At 31.1% G+C, this 22,291-nt stretch overlaps 1 long non-coding RNA gene across 1 annotated transcript; it reads right to left on the bottom strand.

Annotated features, from left to right (window-relative positions):
* Positions 1-360: 360 nt before the first annotated feature.
* LOC143055017 (uncharacterized) lies at positions 361-1,993 on the bottom strand. Its single transcript, XR_012971911.1, has 3 exons — positions 1,908-1,993; positions 877-1,012; positions 361-460 (listed from the first exon to the last, which is right to left on the bottom strand). It is a non-coding gene; the product is annotated as an uncharacterized LOC143055017 (long non-coding RNA).
* Between the last annotated feature and the right edge of the window lie 20,298 nt (positions 1,994-22,291).

Raw genomic sequence — 22,291 nt, 5'->3', positions numbered from 1 at the left:
CTGCTGTCATACTGATCTTTACCCAACATCTCATTTTACAATTGTTTGTTGATTACAGTTGAATCAGCATATATTTTATTTACTTTTGTCAGATTTAGATTGATATCTCATTGACATAACCCTATTTTTTGTATTTATTGAACACGTAATATTATATAGTTTGTCATGGTTTTACTTACAGAAAGGTATTCTTTTTTTCTGATTTTAAATATCTTTGCGCATTTTTTTTAAAAGTATTTCTTGATCTCATGTTTGATCACAGGTACCCTCAGACATTTTTCTGCTTCTGCATAGTTTTTTAACTGTTTTCTCTGCTACCTTATAAGTAATTAGTCAACACTATACAAGATAGAACTACAATTATAAATGCAAAACATTTATTCAATATTTTCATATCACTGTTCTTTTTCAAAGTTTCCTTTGTTCCATTCTTTTTATTTCCTTTGACATCTGCTGGCTCCTGTAAAATAAAGTGTAAGCAAATTAGTCCTTCAGTTTAGTGATTAAACAAGTGGCTGAAATTTCAGTTAATTTAATCAAAATTACACTATAAACTATTTCTCTTCATTAAATCCAGCGGTTTTACAAAAATATATTGAAAAGTGTCAACTTATCAGTGTTAATTGATTGTGAAGCAACAATTGTAGCTATTTTAAACATCTAGAGGTTTTTTTTATTATTAAACAAGTGTAACGGTAGATTTCACCAGTTTTTAAAATAAGACACTATAGTTTTCTCAACTATAAAGAGTAGCCAGCCATGAAGAACCTGTAACATTTTCTTGGTCTTCCATAAACAAAAATATTTTGTAATGGTTATTGTATATTTTTGTGCAAATACATGTAATGTAGATTGAGGATTTAAAATAATAAATACCTTCAAAAATTTGCTCTTCCAGGATATTTGTAGTCATTTCTAAGCTTATATTCTTCTTTAAAATCCCCATTTCCATTCTTCATTTTAATCTGCATTTCAGAAAATTTATCATAAATTTTGGAACGTCTAATTGATCCTACAAAAGTTAAAATAAACAAATGAATAAAATATAAGTTAGAAAAAGTCACAGTGTAATAGTCAGCTACAAAGGCCACAACATTTAAAAGTGAACAGCTGCTCCATGTATATAAACAATCCAGTGTTATTCAAATTGGTTAAAGCTTTTTTGAGTTAGTGTCGGACATGTTGACGCAACAGATAGAGGAACGAAGAGGCCGACCGACAGACACAGTATACATTACCATAATACGTCCTGTAAAGTCGTATAATTTAAACAATTCTAACAATGAAAGTAATGGCATAATTTATAAAGTTTAACGAAAAAACAAATTTGTCAGAAATGAACCGGCAACTACTGAATCAAACTCCTGTCTTGGGATCGGCACATAAATAATTATCTGGCTGGGTGATAGGTTGTTACTTGTAGGGCTCAACACAAAAGTACAAGTTACAAAAACATAAAACAATATATTATAGAGGCAACAACACTCGCTTTGTCAAATAGCAAAAGCTTTGATAATCATTGCGTATTTGAGATTCCCTTGATAAGTAGATGTGTAGCCAGCGATGGAGCAAATAAAGTATTGCCCTGTCTGTTAAAGCAAATAATAGGCTGACTTGTAATGCTTATAACAGAACTTTTCAGACATGCTCAGTGGTTACAAGTGATTGCATTTATAGACTTTAAAATAATATAAAAAAACCTTAAGTTTAACCCTGTTTGTATAATTCTAATATTCACTGGACATACACATCACAACATCAAGGCAGACTAAATTATCATCATCCCCCTTTTTGTATTATACTTGCTTACACTCGTATTTATTGTTTGAATATATTAAACAAATTAACCAAGATATTTTTAGAAGCATAACAATGATTTATAAATGTGAACTAGTGTCATATCTTACCAGTTTTAACGCATGATAAAGTTATTCTTTATTTTGTACGTTTCCTTTGTCTTTGTTTACAGCATGGCAATAATTAAAACTTCCGGTTACTGGTTTCAAAATTCCTTTGGATCAGGTCCGTTGATCATCGGGAACAGTTAGATTTTAAATGTGTAAACGTTTGATGTCGGTAGTGGAATATAAAATCCGGAAAATAGCAGTGCGTGCACTATATAATGCTATATATATATGGGATCGAGGTACAGCTCCAATCTGTGTCATTTATTAAAAATAAAATAAAGTATTTTACATAACCTAAATCAATGTTTGAAAAATATTGTTAAAACATTTTCTATTAAATATTTTTTTGTAAATGTATTCATAATATTATTTTAGAATGTTGTTAAAATATAAGCAACAAAATGTTTTATAAAGTCATTTTCTCAATATTAAATGCGAAACGTTTTTAAAATGTTTTGGGGTAAATGTGTTCATAATATTATTTTAAAATGTTGTCAAAATATTAGCAACAAAATGTTTTATAAATTCATTTTCTCAATATTAAAAGCGTAACGTTTTCAAAATGTTTTCATCAAATATTATGAAGAAATGTTGTTAAAATATCTCAAAGGCATGTTATTTAAACATTTCATGAAACATTTTTAGAAAATATTTTTAAAACATCGGAGTGATATTGTTAAGAATGTTCTACTTATATACTTTTAAAATGTTTTTCAGAGGTAGAACCTACATATCTTCTGAACATTTATAAAACATTCATACAAAATATCTTAAAAAATATTATCGAAAACATTTTTATTAATATTCTTACATCATTGTAAAAATATTTTCAAAAAATGTTTTAAATAAATGTTTTAAAAATCAAAGAAAAAATATTCACATAACATCACGAAAATATTTGTTTGACAACGTTTTGATAAGACATTTATACAACCTTATAAAAATGTTTTGAAAATGTTTTGTGCTACCTGGGAACATGTTAATAATCAAAATAAACAATATGATTTACATATTGTCGATTTTATTTTGAAGATAAATTAACATAGAACAATTATTATGTGTTTGGTTTTGGGCGCTGACACGGCTTTCTCTCATCTTATATCTGAAGGTACCTGGTCTGAATGGAGTACCTGTCCAGTTAGTTGCGGTGGTGGTATTCAAAACAGATTAAAAGATTGCCACATTCAATCATCAATTTGGGATTCAACCTATTGTGATGCGTCAAGGGAAAGTCGGTTGTGTAATAATACCTGCTGTTCCGGTACGTAATACTTTAATCCAAAATATCATAATGATATATAAAAGTACACACAACCTACCTTAAACAATTGTATTGAGAAACATTTAAAGCCAGGTTAAGTATGTTACATTTTTGTAGTTAAAGGTTTATATAAACTTGTAAATCTATTTTCATCTTTACAAATGATATACTTTTGCATATAATGCATGCAATTTCTATAATACGGGAGATGAGTCTTCTTTTCTATGAACATTACGATAGCTCTTTCATTGTATAATTTATAATTATGATTGTCTCATATATGATGATAGTAAATAAAGATTGTACATTGTGAACTTTGATTTGTAGTATTTATATTGTAACCTATTATCTACTAACACTGTGCTATGTTTGCTTTTCTCACAAAGCTTCAAGCCTAAGTGCATGTTCTAAATACAGTGCATACAACCTACACTTATTATTTGTACTTGATTATTGGAGTATTTTTTTAAGGAAAATTTGAAATTATCGAATATAATACACCTACATGTATTTATCCTCTAACGATTTAAAAATCAAAATGTAGTTTTTAAGTGCAACTTACCAATTCATATAGCAATTAACCAACAAAAAGTATATCTGTATGTAGTTTTTTTTAACAATTTTTTCTTTTAAGAACATTTGTTTCGTAAACGTGTAACTTATATTCAAGCCGTCTGATTGTTTTTACATTTTTCACGGTAGTAACCCGTTAGCACAGTCTTTTAAAATATAAAAATCACCAGTAAAGCACTTTTAATCAATTACAGACAACAATAACGTAATTCATAAATTAATGTCCAAAACATAGTATAACAAAATATAGTTTTCGTATTAACGTTCATTTTATCAACACAGTCATACAAATTTATTGAAAACCATTATCAAAACATTAATTTGTAACTATCTATTTTGTTTGCTACAGTAACTATATTTACAGAGTACATACTGTCCAGTAGAGATGCAGCAAACGTAGGTGTGGTATCTGTTTACTTAACGTTAACGTTTTGTTTAAAACGAAATTAAAACATATGTCAATCTGTACAATTTTGTATACCATAATAATACCCGTCTGAATTTATAAACTGTTTACCTTTGAATTATTCGTTACTAACGTGTTAATAGATAGTTAATGATAGAAGAGTATGTATTTGTTAAATTGTAAATTTGATTGTGTATTTAAGATTACACTTTCTGTTGAGTTGTTTATCTTGATCGCAAAAAAATATTTAATTGATTATGAATTATTATTCTGTTCTCTATTTGCGTAGATAATTTGTTGCGTTTAGGAGATATCGTCAGTAAGTTTTAGTATATTTGACTGAATGTATAATGTTCTATTTTTCATTATCGTTGTTTTTTAAGACAACTGAGCATGTTGAAAAAATATGAATATAAAAAAAAAGATAACTTACTTTACATAGTTCAGTGAATACGTTTCGTTCGTGCATGTTCACACTATAGGTTGCAATTTGTAAATATATCTGTTTCATAAACTACGCCAGTTTTTGGGAGATATATTATATTCATTTATACTTATGTTTTGTTTACGTAAGGGTTTCCATATATGATAGCTAAGTTATATACCATAGAGACATAACTTGGACATGTTACCAGTATAAATAAGCATAAAAATCCGCTTGAATTTTGAAGAATACCCAAAGTAAAAGGGAGGGGGTTAATCATGTTAATACAGACTGGTAGTTTACGATTTTGGCATATAAATGTTGAAAATAGGCCAAAAAGGTTTATATTTTTTACCTATGAAAAGAATCGTAGTGTATATCAGCTTGATATTCTATCATTCAAATGCTTTAATGAAACGTCATTGTAAAAGTAGTACAGATTTAGCCGTAAAAGGAGTTCCTTAAGGGAATTGATTGTCTATAATTACAGACATGCAACCTTTACACATCTCTTTCAAACCGTTTTGTTTTGTGCTTTTAACAAAATATCCTCAACATGTATTCTAGGAGAAACTATTCTGATCGACATTGCACTGGGTTTATTATCACCACAATACGATGTGTATGGGTTTTAACTCAACAGAAAACTTATCTAAATCAATTTAAATATTCGAATATAGATGCACGAATAACTTCTTAGTAAAATAAGATATACATATTGTATGGTTATATTGTTTATAAAGCGAAAACTCTAGAAATAGCCCTTTTAAGTTTGAAAAACTATTGATACGGGATTTTATGTAGATTGCTTTTTATTCACATCTTTTATTTTTCAACAGATTAAACCAGAGTCATTTGGGTCATTGTATTGGTGCGTCAATAGATGATGAAATTCATATGAATCAAAAAACACTTCCGAACGTTAGAATTGAACAAAAACATTTATGAGGAAACAATGTTTGTAATTTGATACTGATGTCATATTAAACTTTCAATAAACGTCTTTAAGTCAACATCGTAATAAGGTTCCAGCCGAAGGTCTATAAGTCTTGATTAAAGAGTATTAATTTCTTTTTCGTTATATTTTATTGAACTAATATTCTATGATTTTATAAAATACATTTAATAACTAACGCTGACAATTATTTTCAAGAAAGTAATATAAAGTTGATATTTATATTGATTCAAGAACTGCAAATATTTATATTTGCTGTTCTTGAGGTAAATAATGCGTTAATGTGCAATTTACTTGTAACACAAGAAAATATAAAAAATAGATACAAAGAACTTTTAAAGAAAAAATGATCAGCAGGATAATTTTCTACAAATATAACTAAAATTGTGTGTTAACTTTTTATACCGTTACTCCTCTTTTATACTCAAACGACACCTTGAGAATGTCCAATAATCGAACAAGACCGTCAGGGTAGTAAAGGTTGTAAAAACTACCCTCTGTCGTCGCTTGACGGAAATGTTTACTTAAAAGTTACAATTGTTAAAGTTACATGTGAGCGACACCTAGTTTGATTACATAATACGTTTCCCAACAGACAACACATTTATTTTAATTTTAAAATGTTCTATAAAACAGTAGACGGATGACAAGACTCATTTTTCAATTTATACGGATCAAAGAACTGTTACGGTAGTTAAAAGTAAAGGACAACACATTGTAAACCAAACCAACAGCTGTGATGTGATTTAAACGTGGAATGGGCTCTACAGACAATATATGAATAAAGTCGTTATAAAATGCCTTGACAGTTCATAATTAACGCGTAAATGTTTTCTCTGCTTTATATATCATTGAAGTTATATTTTATGAATTTACCGCTATAACATGTATTATACAGAAATGAAACCTCCTGTTGCTGACAAATATTTTATGAATTTACCGCTATAACATGTATAATACAGAAATGAAACCTCCTGTTGCTGACAAATATTGTCATGAAAAGTCTATAAATTACAGATTTAGATAAATTATCACTGGTCTTGCGGTAAGTTATAGGATGTGTTAATATCCAATTAACTTGTAATAACAAAACGGAAATGTTCATAGTACTATGGGACAGATACAATACAAAAACCGACCACCAATTTTATCTTAACACCTATGCATTTCAAAGAATATGATTGGTTAACAGCAACCGCGTGGATACCGTGTACATTTCGATACACCGTTAATAGTGATGTTACGTCGCTTCAATAAAAAACAAGGTGTTGAGGGAAAATCTGAAAGGTTTCAGTAGACAACGAAATTGATGATTAACGATTGAAATAAACTTATATAACACATTAAAAGCTAGCAAGAAGTTATTGTTGGCATTTGTTTTTAAATAGACAATTTGAAGTAGGTTCTTGATACTAAGTATTGAAGACTAAATCATGTTGATAGCCCACTAGTCTATATACAACATGTTAAAATAGTCAATAAGATAAATTCGTTACATAATGTGTCAACGACCTTATACGATATATATGGACTTCTCCCTCATCCCATATGGAATTTACTGACTCAAATTTTATCATATAAGGTCACTAGCACCCTCTGTAACTAATATCACAGCCCCTATCGACAACAATGGTTTTCAAAAACGCTGAAAAAAAACCCGAATCCATACAAACCAAAAATTAACACCATAACTGCAATAGTCGTAACACATACATCTATTACACTATTAATCGTTACTTTAGGATATGGTTAAAAAGAATCAACCAAAAAAATCAATTGGTTTTTGCCCCAGATGCAGTTTAGAATGTTTATATCATAGAAAAAGTTCCAAATTATCTCCTTTTTGCCCAAAAATGTATTATTTTTGGCATTAAATTAAAATATCTGTTTTAACTCATCGGTGACCTATATTCTTTTTTCAAATAAGCTGTACTTAAACAGTTGTAAAATTCAAGCGATTTCTGTATTCAGTTCTTCTTTTATTTCGAGATTACCTCTCATGTTCCTATTAGTTCAACAGACAAAAGTACCTTCACAAAAATCTTAAATGAACGGTGACCCCATTTTTTTATTTTATATTTCTACTTAATATACATGTTATATGATAAAGTTCATTTATTAAAAACAATATCGAAATCCTATATTTAAAAAAGGAAATTATACCATCGAGTCCCCTTAAGTTCAAACGAAGTGGATTTAGGCGATTTGTCTCGATTCTTTAGCTATTTAGTCTTGATGGATGTTGGCAATAATTTGTTTTGTTTCAATCCAAGCATTGTATATTTATGGTATTTATTTGAACATTTCGAAATAGTGGACAAACAAAATTATGCTCCTTTAGATTTTTTTTAAATCATAACAAAACATACAAAAACAAATTATATTTAATTTCTAATATATCTCTTGGCTACTGCCCCTTTAAATGGCATATTATATATATGTATGAACACTACCACGTTCGTACATGTTAAATGTATATTGTAAATGTTTGCATTACTTAAAAAAGAATTCGTTGCATACTTATCTTTGAGACATCAATCCAACAATACATTTAAAGTGCAACATGCAGTCTTAAACGTTCGACATGTGTCTATACAATATGCCAAATATATAAAGGTTTGTATAGGTTCAACAGAAACAATCTAGGTATGCTGTCAAAAGCGACTACTCCTAATAATAAAATCCCATTGAAATATAACCTACATATAAAACAAACACTGATTGGGGTCTAGAACAAGAATATGTGGCAGGGTTAATTTAAATCGAATTCTATTTAAAAGAAGAAAACTACAAACATTAAAAAGTTTTGCGGTATATCTCCAGCAAACACAAATTGATCAGAAATTAAGGAATTTCACAGTGGTGCTAAAGAGAGATCTTGTAGGTATACTTAGTGTAATATACATTTCTAAGTATATTTTACAGTCAATTCCGAAAATTATATTATGTTTTCTCTTTTTTATTTTGGTGGTGGGGGGGGGGGTTACATGGATATGTTAACAAAGACTAAAAAATGAGAAATACCATATATTTACTGGGAGACCTATTATGTTATTAAGCCATGCAAGGTAAGAGGAAAATTGATATTTTTTTGGTTTGGTTTGTGTTTGCGTCATAATATATTTTACTGCTGAAACTATTGGTAGAATATATACGGAAAAGAAGGACAACTCGTACTGTCAACAATAAAGGGAAGTTTTTAACAACCTTGACTGGCTATACACCTCTTTTACCAAAAAATGAAAGAAAAAATACATATAAGGTCAACTTTATGAATAGTGTCTACCCTTTAAATTAATCACTTCGGGGCCGGATATGTCAATGTATTGTCGCGGACTATAACTGAAAGTATCAGGCAATAGAAACAGATCGTCGACAAAAGACTGTAGTCATTATGTGATCAACAATTGATTAATATTATAAAACCTATTAGTAATGCATTCTACAAAATGGAAGATAAAATGAATGAACAAAAAATACAAAAAACAAATGAGAATGTTTGTCAAGCATATGTATAATAACATGTCAGTTATATTCACAAATGTACGAACACTCTCGATCTGCAGCGGTAGATAACCAGGTGTAATTCTTAATTCGAAATAGTCGAATAAACGTTCCGTTTGCCTCCGGTTGGCCTGTTCCCCATTTAGAATAAGTCATCAACTCCCCATCGTTAAATGTCCATTTGTTGGAAGGGTTTATCATACTTGTACCCTGTATGCAGATAGAATGGTCATAAACAAGACCAATGTCAGCTGAAAATTAAAATTATGTCATGTATCTTTATATAAAAAAGGGAACGTTCATGCTAAAAACAAACATGCATTCGTATATGGGTCATTTTCAAAAAATGACGAATTTTGAAATTGAAAAATTTATTAAAAGTTACTTATTCAAACAACCCTCTACATAAGCAAATCAAAACAAACAGTACTTTAAGAACAACATATTAAAAGATGCAATCTTAATGATGTCATACAAGAATATCTTGAAACATTTTTTGATCGGTGGTACAATATTTTGTCTATCCTAATACCATTTTCAAAAGAAATTTTGGGTTATTAAGAAAAGGTTTAGATAAAATGTTAAGCTTGTTTTACGTTACCATTTAGATGGTTTTCAAGAGAATAAACTTCTATATATATTCATTTGGTAAAATAATAGATTATTTGCCAATTTTCTAGGTTGTACTGAAAAATGGCTCTAAAAATTGGTTTTCAAAGGTTGTAAAAATTACCACCAGTAATGCAAGTCTAAGATAGCAATTTATATTGTTCGGCCTTTTTTCACCCTTTCAAATAAACCCAACATCAAGTAAATTCCTCATAAGTTAATTTACTTTTCTCTTTATTTCGTTGGTAACAGGAACGTACATTTCTGATATATCACTATATCAAAGAATATCCTGTTACCTTTTTGTCTATCCTGTTACCGATATCAGTATTGCACTTGCATATGCTTAATTGGGAAGATTAAGACGTTATAACCTTAAGATGAGTTCAAACAATGAAATATTTCATTCGTTTTCCACCTACATGTTAAGATAAAACATTTAACGACGTTTTTGTCTATAATTGTCTATCCTGTTACTGTAACCATAGCAACCATAGTAACAGGATAGACATAACAGGATAGACAAATTTCTTCGTTTTTGATTGCTGTTGTGAAATAACTACTCCCTTTGGTGAAGTGATTATGGTTTTCTATTGTGAATTTGGTTTCCAACACTTTATTGCACTTTTTACAACCATACTGTTAGTGTAATTAATCAAAATGGTTGGTAACAGCATAGACATGAAATAAAGTACGCTCTATTTTTTTCACTAAATGTCTTGAAATGTCTTTTCTCTACACTCGTTCAAAAAAGGAGGCGTTTTAAATGTAAAGATTACTTTGCATTTTTAAATCAACACTGACTGATTCAATATTCATAGGGAGAATAATTTAACGACTGATTTAAGTAGCGGTAGCAGGATAGACATGAACCTCCTGTACGCTGATTGGATTTAGTTTGTAGATAATCTGTTACATACAATGATAAAGAAGCTACGATTTTTCGTTAAAATTATAATTAAGGTTCTTAAAAAGTCCCTTTTGCAGATATCATTGCGATCACAAAATCGGAAAAAAATCATTTGAAATGTGTTTTTCTGACAATGTACGCACACAAATACCCCCAAAATCGGACTTAAATGCAGTTTAATCTTATCAAAAAAGATGTGAGGTGTGTTTATTATTAATGTTCTGAATCACAAATCCGACTTTCATTTAAACCATTACAACTGAAATTTCCATTAGAAATAAAAATTTTAGCATGGGTGTACTGAAAATTCGACATTTTTTGAAAATGACCCATATATTACTAAACAAGAGGTATCAGATTAAGGCGGCACAAAAACCATAATTCAAACAAAATCACTATTCTCATGTATACGGAGTCATAGATCTTAATTAAATGTAATAGCCATAAATACTGTAATTTTATCGACTGTTTCTTTACCCGATTACGAAATTTGACCTATTGGGGATTTTCATGGGGGGGGGGGGGGTAGATATATAGATAGCAGAAGACACTTATCATATATACACACTTGGTCTCACTCCTGTTTAAAGCTACATGCGATTTCCTGGGTTTGTCTCAATTCGTTTTTAAATCGATTAGTTCTGTTTTCTGTGTTCACGCATCGTTGTAATTATAAAGGAATTTGATGCGACCATCATACAAGTGAGAGGTTTAGTGCTATAAAACCAGGTTCAATCCACCATTTTCTACATTTGAAAGTGCCTGTACCAAGTCAGGACTATGATAGTTGTTGTCCATTTGTTTGATGTGTTTTATAATTTGATTTTGCCATTTGGTTAGGGACTTTCCGTTTTGAGTTTTCCTTGGGGTATTGTGGAGATTTAAACACCTGTTAACTACTGTTGTCTAAATTACTCCATATGAAACGAGTTATCAATGTCGTGAAGCCATCGTTTAAATAACCATTTTATGAACTAATGTTAATTTCAATTTGTAAAACAAAGCACTATTTTTTATGTTGGATTATGTTGGTTTAAGTAATGTACCCGGTTTTTTACTGCTATTGGTTAATACTTCAGTTTTATCATGTATATCTATTATATAGTCATTTTATAAAATTTACTGTTTGCAAAAGTATTAATTATTCTAAATAATAAGGATGTTCTTATGTGTCACTGTACTTTTCTATCCCAAACTCATGTATTTAGTTTTGATGTTATATTTGTTATTCTCATCGGATTTTGTTTAATGCTTAGTACGTTTCTGTGTGTGTTACATTTTAATGCTGTGTCGTTGTTCTCCTCTTATATTTAATGTGTTGCCCTCAGTTTAAGTTTGTAACCCGGATTTGGTTTTTTTTTTTCTATCGATCTATGAGTTTCGAACAGCGGTATACTACTGGTGCCTTTATTTAGTCAGAAGATCTTGTTACAATGAAGGACAAGTATGTGAAAGTGTAACGTAGTTATACCTAACTTGCTCGACTTTCAGAAAAATTAGGGAAAAAAATAATGTGCTAACCAAACGCACAAATAGTAGTGGTTTTGTAAATGTTTTAAACAAAGTAAAAAATAACAATTGTTTGAACTTTATAAATGTACGTACAGTTTATAATCAAATATTTATACCTGTGATATGTTCTATATATGTTTGTCTGTCTTCCGAATTAATCTTTACAAGTTCTTCGCCAGGTTGACTACAAACCATATTAACGTTTGAATCAGACCCAACAATGGTGGGTCCGAACTTAAAGCAGAGATCTAGATGTCGATAATAGAAGAAATATGCTTTGCAGCGTCCATGTGCTTCTAAAAATGTAAAGTACAAGTGTAACATGCGTAATTATATTTGTTTATTAATTCTGGTATCTAAGATGAGTTTATTAAGATTTAACAATTCCAGTCTATCTAAAATTAATTGATAACGTGTATGTATATCGGACTTGCAACCTGCACTCCCTTAGGTGAGGTACTTGGTCGGAACATTTGATATATCTTTCAACATGTTTAATACGAATTTGAAATGCTAAATTGTCAACTTTTTCTGCTGGTCGGTCTATATTTTTCGATGTTCTTATATTAACAACTTTTTCTATGAGGTAAATTGAAGGAAAAAATACCAGTTCTGTAATTTAACAATTACCAATTCTTAAACTTTGTATGTTTCCTGTATCCCACATTACATGAAATGCAGATATTATAGAGTGACGGAAAACTTAAAGGAAAAACTTTTGGTATTCCAATGAGCATGACTAAATAGAATGAGTCCAGACTAATTTTACATAATTCCTGGCTACAAATGTTGATGTGCCAATATATGTTTGTTAATTTGTATTATTAAAGTAAACTCTCTAATGTATGTTAACTCGATATCCCCTAGTGTATGATTTGTTTGTTGTATGGATGGATGGATGGTAGGCACGAGAAGTTTGAAGGTAACAGTTTATTTTCTTCCAATATACTTATGTGCGTTTAATTTAAATGGCATTGATTGTCAAATTCATGTTACATCATTTGATCTAAATGATCATTTTCGCTTCGCACATTCATGACCTAAGATATATCATAGTAACAATAGTCCATAAAAATGAGTAAAAAACGGATGCGCTCGCTTTAATGTTACAGCATTTTGTGCATTTCAGACAAGATTTCATCTCATTTTTTATTGAGATGACCTTCGGTCATATAACTCCATACCCACATTAATGTTAAATAGACATATAAGTATGCGCAATCGTATAGTGACGATTTTTTAAGGTATATGCAGTTTCTTGTTGTATGTAGAATCATGAACCAAATATATTAAAATGACAGATTTACCTTTAAAAAACATAACTTGTCGGTAGAATCTGTAAACGACATTGTAATTCCTAATGGCTCCAATGATACACTTTCAACGTTTTGACATTATTTTTCTTTTGAATGAAGACCCGACCGACGTGTGACCACAGTCTGAGCACACATGCAACCCATATCAGAATTTCAAAGGAAATATGTCAAGATTAGGAATTCAATAAGTTAATTTTGATTGATTTGCAATCTAATTATAATTCCGCTATGTTTCCGAGGTTATTTTGACGACGTAGAACCATAATTGTTTCTAATGATAAAAAAAATAAAAATTATATACCTTTTCTGTATAGAAATCAAAACTCCACTCTCAAGATCTACACTATATAACTTTCAAAAAAAATTTCATGCAATAATTGTATTCTCAAAGTATTGTTTTGTTTTTATTATGGAAAACACTCTTCAATTTATCAGTTAATTAATATAGCATAGTGCTGAGTTTCAGATCTAATTTTGATAACGTTCCTATTTTCTTGATTCAGTGGAAATAACTTTGAATTTGTATACTTACTTATAAATGTTTGGAAAAATATCCAACCAGTTCCGGATTTTGGTCTATTTGTGTAAGTGAACGGGTCTGCATGTAGAATACACGTTTTCGTAATTGTATTGTAAAAAAACGATACACAGCGGTTGTCATTCAAACATTTTATTGAACATTGCATAGAAGATCCTACGTTAGATATGCCAAGAGATTTTTCATTTTCGTAAGTTCCATCATACGCATGCACATATTGATAAGTTATCTCCCTTACAAGAGTTCCTGTTATCAATTCAAAATATAGTAGAATACAGAGCAAAACGCTGTATGAAACTTCCATTTTGCTTCTAACAATAAGCACTACTTTCCCCAATAAGACATTTTCTGTTTCGTTTCTATTTTTTCGCGTTTGAAAAGTCATGAATGCAAAGCGTCAATATGAAATAATACGCTGCATATAGATTTTAGGATTTCCAAAAGTAAACTTGTATTGTCAAAATCCATTTTGGTGAACGGAAATACATTACAAGCATTCTAAAAGGATACAAAAAAATGGTACCGATCGATATTTTCGTTTAATGGTTTTCAAAACTTTTCTTTGATGTTAATTAACCATTTGTGCATGTTTTAATTACAACTGTGGATTATAAACTCCGAGTATGTGTTTTGTTCAAAAACAATCATTCAAAGAAATGTTAAAGTTTAGTATGCTACAATTGATTACATGATGTGTAAGAATCTCTTCTGATTTTTGTCTTTTAATAATATTGATTGTTGAAGTCTACCAACGTAATTTACGCTGTTGTAAAACTTTTGAAAGATGACAAATTAAAGTTGCAATTTGCAAATGTGCATTGTAGGGTAGTCTGTTGTATTTGTGAAAAACAGCATGAAAAACATTTTTTTTCATTTTTTTTTCTACTAACCCCTCCCAAATCCCCCTAATTACATGATAAATCATGTAGATATCCTACTAAAAAACCACAAATATTTGACAAAAGTTTCTTATCAGGTTATATCAGGAGCCACTGGGTAGTCCATAGCAGCGTAAAATGAATTTGGCAAAAGTTACAAGTTGAGTCACTAGTTGTGTAACTTCTAATCCGCAATCAAATTTACCGCATGACAAATTTAACAGAAAGAATCAACATCATTATCAACTTCAACATCAACATCAAAAGCAACATCATTATCAACTTCAACATCAACATCAAAATCAAAATCAACATCATCATCATCAACATTAACATCATCATCAAAATCAAAATCAACATCATTATCAACTTCAACATCATCATCAAAAGCAACATCATTATCAGCTTTAACATCAACATCAAAAGCAACATCATTATCAACTTCACCATCATCATCAAAAGCAACATCATTATCAGTTTCAACATCAACATCAAAAGCAATATCATTATCAACTTCAACATCAACATCAAAATCAAAATCAACATCATAATCAAATTCTACATCATCATCAAAAGCAACATCATTATCAACTTCAACATCAACATCAAAATCAAAATCAACATCATTATCAACTTCAACATCAACATCAAAATCAAAATCAACATCATTATCAACTTCAACATCATCATCAAAAGCAACATCATTATCAGCTTTAACATCAACATCAAAAGCAACATCATTATCAACTTCACCATCATCATCAAAAGCAACATCATTATCAGTTTCAACATCAACATCAAAAGCAACATCATTATCAACTTCAACATCAACATCAAAATCAACATCAACATCATAATCAACTTCAACATCATCATCAAAAGCAACATCATTATCAACTTCAACAGCAAAATCAAAATCGACATCATTATCAACTTCACCATCAACATCAAAAGCAACATCAATATCGACTTCAACATCAACATCAAAAACAAAAGCAACATCAATATCAACTTCAACTTCAACATCAAAAGCAACATCAATATCAACTTCAACATCAACATCAAAAACAAAAACAACATCATTGTCAACTTCACCATCAACATCAAAAGCAACATCAATATCAACTTCAACATCAACATCAAAAACAACATCATTATCAACTTCAACATCAACATCAAAATCAAAATCACCATCATTATCAACTTCACATCAACATCAACATCATTTCAACTTCAACATCATAATCGAAATCAAAATCAACATCATCATCAAAAGCAACATCATTAGCAACTTCAACATCAAAATCAAAATCAACATCATTATCAACTTCCCCATCAACATCAAAAGCAACATCAATATCAACTTCAACATCAAAAGCAACATCATTATCAACTTCAACTTCAACATCAAAAGCAACATCATTATCAACTTCAACTTCAACATCAAAAGCAACATTAATATCAACATTAACATCAAAAACAAAAACTACATCATATCAGCTTCACCATCAACATCAAAAGCAACCTCAATATCAACTTCAACATCAACATCAAAAACAAAATCAATATCAACTACAACTTCACCATCAACATCAAAACCAACATCATTATCAACTTCACCATCAACATCAAAATCAAAATCAACATCATTATCAACTTCAAAATCAACATCAAGATCAACATCATCAACTTAAATTCAATACTGTAAACGTCATTACAAATTTTAATTGATATACATGTGTCAACATCAACTCTAATATCAGCTTAAATTCATTACAGTCAACATCAACATTTTTTAGAGATTTGAATTCCTTGAATCTGATTTAGGAATGCATCCAATTTTCCCTTATCGGACCGATGCATATATAGCCTTCATATGAGCGCGATCAATTGCTCCTTTGACAATTATGGACCCAATTACCCAAACATCTTTCAGCTGGTACCCTGAAACTAAGTGTTTTAGTTCTATTCGAGGTTTGTTCTTATATAACCTTTTTAAGTAGCCGATTTCCATCGACCTTTCATATTAAACGATTTTATCTAAACCATCAAGAAAAGATTGTGTTGCAGCTTCAAAACGTAAAGAGTGTATGAAATGCAGACGGATTGTAACCCAGAAAGGCCAGGGTTTTCTTTAGAATATGAAAAAAAACTGGTACCTTGTTAGAGTTTTTTTCGTTTGCATGACACAAAAAAAATTGTCCATCATCTTTGTGTCTCATGGCAATGTATTCAGTCATCAACTAAACAGAACAAATCAAACTTGTTTTTCAGAATCGTCGTTACTGAATTACCCACCTGATCAGTTTTCTAAGAAGGAACTTTTATATAAAGTAACCCCGAATAAGCATCAAATATTATCTTTGATCGTTTTACAATAAGATGTTCATGTAAACTTGAATTAGCAATTCCTCCAAAACTAAGAAACCCAAAATTCTAGCTGGAAATAAAGCTTTAAATAAACATGTTTCATATACTGAATAACAAACTAATTTCAGTGCATCTAAAAGAGTAGTTAATGTATCTATAGTAATAGGCTAACGACAGTCGTGTCGCTTATCTAAACGAAGCATGCGACGGAGCATCTGTTGAACAATAAAAGAATGAGTGTTGTCCAATAAACCATTAATCTAATGATAAAAACTAATGCCTGAAAGGTACGCTTTCCCAGTGGAATAAGACTATTCTTCCTTAAACATGTCACCTATATAATTAACTAAATGTGAAACGGAGCATGGCCATACGTTATACAAATTCAGTTTATGTTTAAAGATTTGAAATGAATTTAAACCATTTGATACGTTGGCAAAGTATTTGAAAATCTCCGCACTTCCGGTAAAGAGATTTAAAACAGAACTCGACAACCACTTGTCGCCCAAAATATAAGAAATCCAATAATAATTTCTAAAATCATTTTCCAAACTCGTAGATTTGAAATAGGTCGATAGTAAAAGGGCCCCGAAATTCTACCATTTTGCACTTCAACCATGACTTTTTCGAAGCTAAACTTGGATCTTGAAAAACAGACTTTTTGCTTGTATAATGTGTTCGAAAACCATATTTAAAACCATCATATAATATATTTGCCGATATTTTATCGTGGTCGTCTTTCAACATATTCCATAAAACCGTAGTACTAACAGGGGTAAAACAAAAACACCAATTATCTTACTGTTGATTGAATTGCAAGCTGTAAAAATGAAATATAAAATTTGAAATGAATAAAATTATATCCATGGAACATTTGCCTGGTGACCTGGAAATCTATAATTATTTATCGAAAAACGAGTATTTAGGTTAAAATGTCCATGTGTATTCAAACACCTGGTTTACTGCGTTGTAGCTGTAACATTGAACTGATACCTTGGTGCAAACTTGTTTGTAGCAGGTGGCCTAGTGTAATTTTGATACCTAGGAGCAGAATAGTCCAAAGCTACAAAATATCAAGGATTATTCGTGTTATTATATGAATAATTTGTACAGTACATCAAATGATGAACTGGCTATATATTATACATGAATGGCTGTATACACAATTCATACGAGTACAAACGGCATTAAAATTATTATCGTAACAAGGGCTGTTAACTGTGTGAGAAATATAAGAAGATGTCTGTGGCACATGATGATTTCGAAATCCTGGGTACCGTGTTGTGAACCCCTAAACAAATGACCTTGATAATGAAAAGCAACCAGATGACAACAATCAATGGATATTGTACACTGTACGACAACGTTTCGAAAGTGAGGAAATTACGTTTGATAATATTCTGGCTTTTTAATAGGCCATTCCAACATCTCAAATTATTGATCATTGGAGTAAATCGAAACTCTCGTCTTACAATCCAAACAACGCGTGCATTATGATGCAAATGCAAACAATGAAAAACAAAGTGAAAGTATTTTTATTTATCAGATATAATTACAATCAGAGAGAACTTTTACATGCAAAATGTCGGACGTCACAAGTCATTAACTTCCGATCAAAACGGAAACCTGAATAAACCGGCTCACTGTCCAAACCGGCCTTTTTTAGCTCAACTGGCCCGAAGGGCCAAGTGAGCTTTTCCCATCACTTTGCGTCTTGCGTCCGTCGTCGTCGTCCGTCTTCTCCTCTGAAACTGCTGGGCCAAATTAATCCAAACTTGGCCACAATCATTATTGGGGTATCTAGTTTGAAAAATGTGTGGCGTGACCCCGCCTACCAACCAAGATGGCCGCCATGGCTAAAAATAGAACATAGGGGTAAAATGCAGTTTTTGGCTTATAACTCAAAAAACCAAAGCATTTTGAGCAAATCTGACATGGGGTAAAATTGTTTATCAGGTCAACATTTATCTGCTCTGAAATTTTTAGATGAATCGGACAACCCGTTGTTGGGTTGCTGCCCCTGAATATGTAATTTTAAGGAAATTTTGCTGTTTTTAGCTCACCTGGCCTTAATAACCAAAAACAGCAACATTTCCTTAAAATTACTAATTCAGGGGCAGCAACCCAACAACGGATTATCTGATTCATCTGAAAATTTCTTGACATTGGGGTATCTAGTTTAAAAACTGTGTGGCGTGACCCCGCCTAACATCCAAGATGGCCGCCATGGCTAAAAATAGAACATAGGGGTAAAATGCAGTTTTTGGCTTATAACTCAAAAACCAAAGCATTTAGAGCAAATCTGACATGTAGTAAAATTGTTTATCAGTTCAAGATCTATCTGCCCTGAAATTTTCAGATGAATCGGATAACCCGTTGTTGGGTTGCTGCCCCTGAATTAGTAATTTTAAGGAAATTTTGCTGTTTTTGGTTATTATCTTGAATATTATTATAGATAGAGATAAACTATAAACAGCAATAATGTTCAGCAAAGTAAGATTTACAAATAAGTCAACATGACTTTTAAATGGTCAGTTGACCCCTTTAGGAGTTATTGCCCTTTATAGTCAATTTTTAACCATTTTTCGTAAATCTTAGTAAGCTTTTACAAAAATCTTCTCCTCTGAAACAACTGGGCCAAATTAATCCAAACTTGGCCACAATCATCTTTTGGATTTGTAGTTTGAAAAATGTGTCCGGTGACCCGGCCATCCAACCAAGATGGCCGCTATGGCTAAAAATAGAACATGGGGTAAAATGCAGTTTTTGGCTTATAACTCAAAACCCAAAGCATGTAGAGCAAATCTGACATGGGGTAAAATTGTTTATCAGGTCAACATTTATCTACTATAAACTGTAAACAACAATAATGTTCAGCAAAGTAAGATTTACAAATAAGTCAACATGACCAAAATGGTCAATTGATCCCCTTAGGAGTTATTATAGTTATATAGGCCGGTTTATACAGGTTTTACTGTATAACTAAAATCTCACCGTTTTGTTCAGTACTTCGAACTGTAGGCTGCCCTGGATGTACACATCCCTTATCATGATTTTGTTGTTCAACGGATTGGTTAGGGACGTTTGGAGTTTCAACCTGATGTGGTGGTAGAATTGGCTGTTGTGGTACTAACGGCTGGTGTGTCAATAACGGAGGTGGTGCCACTAATGGCTGTTGTGGTGGTATTAATCGCTTCTTCTTCTTCTTCTTCTTCTTCTTCTTCTTCTTCTTCTTCTTCTTCTTCTTCTTCTTCTTCTTCTTCTTCTTCTTTTTCTTCTTCAAAGATTAATTTTAAAATGCTAACATATTCACAAGTTATTCCAAATTCAAAATGTTGAAAAGAATTCCTCCACCAGAACATTGCACATTCATAACATTTATTTACAGAAATGTACATATTATATACACGGATAACACATACCTTGTCCAGGATCCGGATTCGATAACAAAAGCAATGTCTAATCAATGACCTAGTTTGGCTCTTGAATTAACTGGATAGAGTTTATGTTTTTAAAGTCAAGATCATCATTTATACTTTTGATAACTATTATATGAAAGCCTAGTAGAGCAAGGCTTAAAAACTATGCTTTCCGAAGATGTTACGGATGTATATTTTCTAGATAATGTTGAAATCTCTGTTAATAAGCAGTTATATATGTTTGCGTTATAAAAAGTTGTTCTACATTGTGCTCAATTTTAAAAAGTCTAGCTATACACACATTCAGGTTTATATATATGTTGTATATAAAGGCAACAGTAGTATACCGCTGTTCAAAACTCATAAATCCATGGACAAAAAACAAAATCGGGATAACAAACTAAAACCGAGGGAAACGCATTAAATATAAGAGGAGAACAACGACATAACACTAAAATGTAACACATATAGACAAAATCCCACGAGAATAACAAATATAACATATATATATAACATCAAAACCAAATACATGAATTTGGGATAGACAAGTACCGTGACACGTCTTATCGCAATGTGAATTTACACTCAAAAATAAGATTGTATATTAGAGGTAAGCAAGCAGATATTAATGCTGCGTATATTTGAGCATATAGATCGCACTATTTTGCTGTGTATGATTGATATGTATCACATAGACACATGGTGGCAAATATTGTCATTGGTGTCTTTATGGGGAGCTATGATACTCAGGGAAGTGTTATATCTCGGCAGATAAACTCTTTTTGTGAATTTCATAGCAGTTTATTCTGGACATATTTTAAATCAAAGAATTTCTTGGTTGTTTGGTATAAAGGCCAGATTTGCAAAGGTCTGACAGTATACTATCAAATTCAGAATGTAAATATTGCATCACGGTTACTGATTGAGTTGACCATTTTGTTTCAGATATTATACTCAATATAAATTTTTATCCTGATGTTCAATTTACAATGGACAAGTTGTTAACACATGACAAAGAGCTTCTGTTGCAGTTCTCCAGTTTGGACAAATCGGGTCTACTTCGACCTGGTTAAAACTGTGTCTATGAGCTTGTAATAGATAAGTTCTTTTAACATGCGGCTTTTTGTAACTGCTTTCCTAACGTTCGAGACTGATCAGGAAACTGTAGCCCAAGCAGAGTGTGTGACACCTTTTCCTAAGTTTGAGATTGCTAAATTTTGTAGTCACTGTGTTGACTTTTCTTCACATTCTAGGCGTACTTTGTTCTACGGTTCTAAAATTCTACGGTTTTAGTAAAGAAGCTTTTTTGATCTTCCGGACATGTATGAACGCATAGCTAGTTTCATAATTGCTATTGAGAACTCCAAATAAGAGGCTAAGTTGTCTTTTGTGAATTTCAGCAGTAAACGGTAGAGCTCCAAGAAGAAGCTATACTGATGCACATGCTGTCCTTTTAGGAAGAGACTTTAGTTTTCCCAAAATATCGAGGTGGAAGCTTAATAGAAGCGCCATTCTCTCTTAAATGCGTGTTAGATAATTTATTTCAATCGTTCATCATCAATTTCTCGTCTTTTAAAACCTTTTAACAATTTTCCTCAACATCGTTTTGTTATTATTTATAAAAGGACGTGACAAAACTTCTAACACCGTTTTGGAATAAACCGCGCCCATTAACTTAATATGGAGTATGCACGGTATCCAAGCGGCTG

Source organism: Mytilus galloprovincialis, chromosome 12 (assembly GCF_965363235.1).
Source record: "Mytilus galloprovincialis chromosome 12, xbMytGall1.hap1.1, whole genome shotgun sequence".
NCBI lineage: Eukaryota > Metazoa > Mollusca > Bivalvia > Mytilida > Mytilidae > Mytilus > Mytilus galloprovincialis.
This window is presented reverse-complemented; position numbering and strand designations above follow the sequence as displayed.